The sequence below is a fragment of the Orcinus orca genome, chromosome 6 (assembly GCF_937001465.1).
Source record: "Orcinus orca chromosome 6, mOrcOrc1.1, whole genome shotgun sequence".
NCBI classification, from domain to species: Eukaryota; Metazoa; Chordata; class Mammalia; order Artiodactyla; family Delphinidae; genus Orcinus; species Orcinus orca.
Window position 1 is genome coordinate 65,992,226 of NC_064564.1, and position 5,012 is coordinate 65,997,237.

Here is a 5,012-nt window from a genome sequence, read left to right on the forward strand (position 1 = left end):
TACTTATGCTGTTTACTTACGCATATTATGAAGTGTTGCACTCAATGCATAGTATGAGTTATTGCACACTTCATCCTCATCTGCTGCTTTTTTCCTGCAATTTTATTCTCCCCAATTTGGAATGCTGCACAGCTCTTCAAACCCACCATGATCTCTTAGGCATCTATACATGCATATGATCTCCTCTTCCTGAAATGTCTCTTTTTCTCTTTGCTGGAAAATGTACTTATCCAGGTTTTTGCTCAATGAAGCACACAGTATGTATTCAGGAAATGTTTATGGAATGAAGGAATGAATGACTCCTTTATCCCCAAAGAGTTAATCACTCCCTTCTCTGTGCTGTCTTAGAACCTTCTGTACATGTTAGTAGTTTCACTTATCATGCCATGTTGCCTATTTACTTATTTCTCAACCATAGACAGATTTTTTTTTTGGCACCACCATATCGAATTTTATTCCAACGACACTAATACAGCTGAAGATGCTCATGGTGACATGGCATAAGATTTCCTGCCTTCTAGTTTCTTTCCAAAGAGAATGTCTACCCACTTGTTCCTTCCTCCCTTTCTGGGAGAAAATCCACAATAGGCCACTTACCCAAATAAACCTCTTCATGTGTCTATTTTAAATTTTTGGGGGGGACATTTGAGTTCCCCTCCGAAGAAATGAACAAAAAATAAGTGTTGGGCGTCCCCCTCCCCTCCCCCACCTCCACCGGCCAAATAAGTACCTGTTGCGAAGGCATTCCTGTTGCTCCGAAACCTTTAAATAGATATGAAAAGAAACGTCATCAAACGTGCATGATGAGCAACGGCACCAAGTGGGCCCCGGAAGGCTGGTAGGCGGAGCATCTCGGGTCTGGACAGTCTCGCGAGGCGTCGTGAGAAGAACGAGAGGCTAGAGGTTGTGTGGGTCGCCGGCTGGACGCGGGTGCTGCGCAAGGAGACGTTCCCCGGCAGAGGCGCAGTGCAATATGCCGCTTCCAATCTGTCGTGGAAGTTGTCTGGCGCTGGGATTCCTTCCTTCAGGCCTTTGTGCTTCCACGTGTCCCCCACAGCCTGGCTGGGGCGGCTGGTGTGGTCGAAGGGGTCTGCGAGCAGGGTCTGGAGGTGCCAGGAACGGGAAGGCCTGGCCGCTCGTGTGAGCCCTCAAGTCGGCCGTGAAGCCAAAGGGCCTTCACGACAAGCATGGGGGTGCCAGCCACCTGGGACTCCTCTAAGACGTGGCCCCGCTTCCTGTTCAGGATCCCCTCGATGCCAGCAAGCCCTGTTGCGGACATCGGATCTCCACAGGTGGAGGCGCTCCACGGGCCGGGGCAGGAGGTCAGCACGGCATAGAGGCAGCGCTGGGCAGCGCCGGGCGTGGGGAAGCTCTGAATGGATCCACGTGCAGCGTCAAGTAGCGAATGTCGAAGCGTCCCCTGTAGGCCAGCCGCCACGCTGTCCCCATCTCGTTGAGGTACTGCGCGCCCTTGGTGATGTTGGGGAGGTGACGGGGCGGGTGCTTGAGGGCCCAAAGCACCGCAGGCTTTGGACCTCGGCCACGTCTCACTCATACTTCTTGGCCAGTTTGAGCTCTGTTACTTGAGCTCCTGGCGGGCGGACACCTCTGGTCGGTGTCCTTGGCCAAGGAGTCTAGGAAGAGCCGTGCTTTCGTGTACAGCCTATTGTGCTCATTGGGGGCTTCGGACAGGCACCGCAAGTTAGAGTCCTCGCTGACGGTCTCGCTATACTGCACGACCGGCTAGGATTTATTGGTGGGAATGCAGGTGTGGTTCTTCCGGTCCTTCAGGCAGACCCACAGGTGCTGCTCACCACCCTGCTGATAATGTGCTCCCCCTATTCCTCAGTGGTGCGTTGTACCACGTGGACCGACTTGGCCGGCCTCTTCAGCCCCTCCACCGGCTTGGGCAGGTCAGCCAGTTGTTGGCCTCCGTGGTGACCCTAACAGTCAGGCTCATGCTGAACGTCATCACCCGCATGTTGTGAGCATGCTCAAAGTTGGTGATGGTGCCTGTCTTCACCAGGAACTGGCCCATGCCCAACAGGCCAGCAGTGTTCCCCCAAGGCACGTCCTCGATGGACTTTACATAATGCTAGACAGATTCTTGGTGGCCGACACTTGATGGCACTTCTGGCGTCTCAGCTGGTACCCAGCCTTGTTCAAAAAATACACAGCCTGGATCATAGTCAGCAGAAGTTTTCCCAGTGGTGAGGACACGCTCAATGGTCTAAGGAAGAAAAGTTAAAGAAATCCTGGGCTTGAAAAAGACCTGAGTAGGACATGGGGATTGAATGACACTTGCAAAGGGCTGTCACATCACAGGGAGGAGGGATAATGTCTTTGTGGCCTTATGGTCTAGACCTAGACTGGTGGTTGGTGGCTAAAAGGAAATAATTTTCAGTTCAGAATAAAATGAATTTTCTAATTGTTAGAGTAGTCCAAAGGTGAAATATTTAGAAAGAGTTTACTGTCTTTAAACGTAGATAAATAAAGTGATCCTTGTAGACAGTGTTGAGGGGGTCACTCACATATCAGATGAGGATTGAATTTAAGGACTTTCTGGCTTTTCCCAATATGGCATCCTTTGGTTCACTGAACTTGAGTTGTTTTAGTAAAAACACTAGTCATTTACTCATTGTAGCACAGCGAGGGAATCCTCCTTTATTTTGTGTAATGGAAAGAGCACGGTTTGTAGAAATCGACCTGGGTTTGAATCCCTCATCTGCCATTTTTCTGGTACACCTTTTGAGAGAACTCAAGTAAGTTTCCAAGCCTCAATTTCATCGTTTTAAAAGTGAGGGTGAAAAAAATAAATAAAAATAAAATAAAATAAAAGTGAGGGTGCTACAATATTTACCATCTAAGATTGTTGTGAATGTGAAGCATGTGACAGAGTACCTGCCAGACAGTATGCTCTAGGAATATTTGTCATTAATATTAATGATATTGTTGTGATTACTCTTATTAGACATCTTGAAATTTTGATTGATTAATTCTATTTCTAAGACTATCTCAAAAAATATTCATGGCCACACACAAAGATTTAGTCAGAAAAATGCTATTACAGCCCAATAATACGAATTTATATAAGTAATTTATTATTATAATGGAATAACACTCTAATACTGTTTGGTGACCAAATTTTTTTCTGAGTGTGGTGATTATGGGGAGAGTTTATTTTTAGTATCTCTCTCTTTTTCCCCCCTTAATTTTCTACTGTGTATATATGTTTTTATAATAAAGAGATTAATCATAATAAAGCATTAAGGAAGGAGTCAATTCCTCATGCCTAGGCGTCATTGGTCCCTGAGTGGGGAACCAGGAAAGATACCAGCATCAGATGGGAATAGAGGTGGATAATCTTAAGGTTTCTCTGTATCCTGAAGTATTTTATGCAGTCAATGAGTGGTACAGATGCTAAGTGCTATAGGAGATTAAAAGCTTGTGGGGCTCTCTGGACAGGCTTGGAGTTTTGGAAATCCCTGAAGTTTGTATTTGCAGAGGGAAGCTGAGGAGAAACAGTGTGGGAAATGCAAGAGGTTGCAGAAACAGTCCTGCTATCAAACTGCAACAGATGGTACTCTAGCTGCTATTAGTTCACCGGGACAATAAACTGTCCCTGATGTGTGTCAGGAGATTTTCCTTTATTTAGAAATTTGAAACACACTTTAAAATCTCTCATTCTCTGGTCATTTTACAAGCATTTTCTAAGAGGCTGAGCCATCTGCCCTTGGTTACTGGCCCTCTGCAGGGCAACATCATGAAATTGGAGCAGCTGAATTTTGACAGGTGACTTGAAATTGTGACAGTGACGGTTATAACCCAGCACTGTGCAACAACATCTCAACTGAGGCTCATGTTCCCAATTTGGATATCAAGGAATAGAAAGTCTTTTATCTGATATGCTTTAGATACCAAGGTTGTGTCGGGGGTGGGGGCAGGACACAGAAGTCTGTAGATATTAACCAGCTGATGTTAGAAATTTCTCAAAAAGAAAGGCAGTTCATTACCTAGCTTTTGTACATACAAAAGGAAGCTGGTAGATGGAGAGTTAGGTCCTGAAGTAAAGCAATGAGTGGCATCTTGCTGTCCGGGGAAGAAAGAAGAGAGTGGCTGTTTTTTTGTTTTGTTTTGTTTTGTGTTTTTTTTTTTAAGACCAGGAAAACAAGAAAGAACAAAAGAGAGAGAGAGAGGGGAATGAATTTCAGTGCCATTGGCCATGGGTAATAGTCCTTATTAAAGAACAAAAAGCTTAGATTGACAACTTAGAAAATTAACTTTTACCTTCATGTGGAGTCTCTAGAAAGTTCCTTTCCAGTGAGGGTAAGTCCTGACTAAATGAAGAGTATTGCCTAAAAAGCTGCTCCTGTCTTTTTTTTTTTTTGGCAGCGTTGCTGTTATTTCAAAAGAGGCCCCCATAACTGAAACCCAAAGGTCATCTAGGTCCAGCAACCTGGGTTCATTGCAAGTGTGGGTCCCACAAAGTACGTGGGAGGAAAACTTGTAAACACCATTGACACAGTCTCTGAACAGAGTGCTGGGAAGTTAACCCCCAAAGGCCACAGCTTCTTCAGTACTAAGTGGGGAACAGATGGGACTAGCTTGATGCCCTATAAGTGAAGTGACTGATGGGCAGCCAAGGACGCTGAAATTCCTCCAGAAGATCATTGTAAAATGTAAGTAGAGTCTGGCTGTTCACTGGGAAAATGGGGGTAGTTCAGTGGGTATTTAGGGGAGTAAGTCTTGAAGGAAAGGACTCTAGGGGTATTTAGGGATTCAGGGTCTCTAGGACCATCCAGCTAACACAGAATAAGGAGGGGGCCCGTTTCTACAACTGGAGAGCCATTTACCATTCAGTACCTCCCTCTTCATTGAAATTTAAGCCTCTGAATACAACAATTTTGTGGTCAGTCAGTATGAAGAAAGGACAGATTATCCAGGATATTTACTTTTGGAGAGGTAGATGCTCAAATGGAGAAGATCAAGGCATGATGTTACCTAAGAAGGGT

At 45.5% G+C, this 5,012-nt stretch overlaps 1 pseudogene; it reads right to left on the bottom strand.

The window, feature by feature from the left end:
- Nucleotides 1–764: 764 nt before the first annotated feature.
- LOC101286822 (elongation factor 2-like) lies at nt 765–4,293 on the bottom strand (annotated as a pseudogene).
- Between the last annotated feature and the right edge of the window lie 719 nt (nt 4,294–5,012).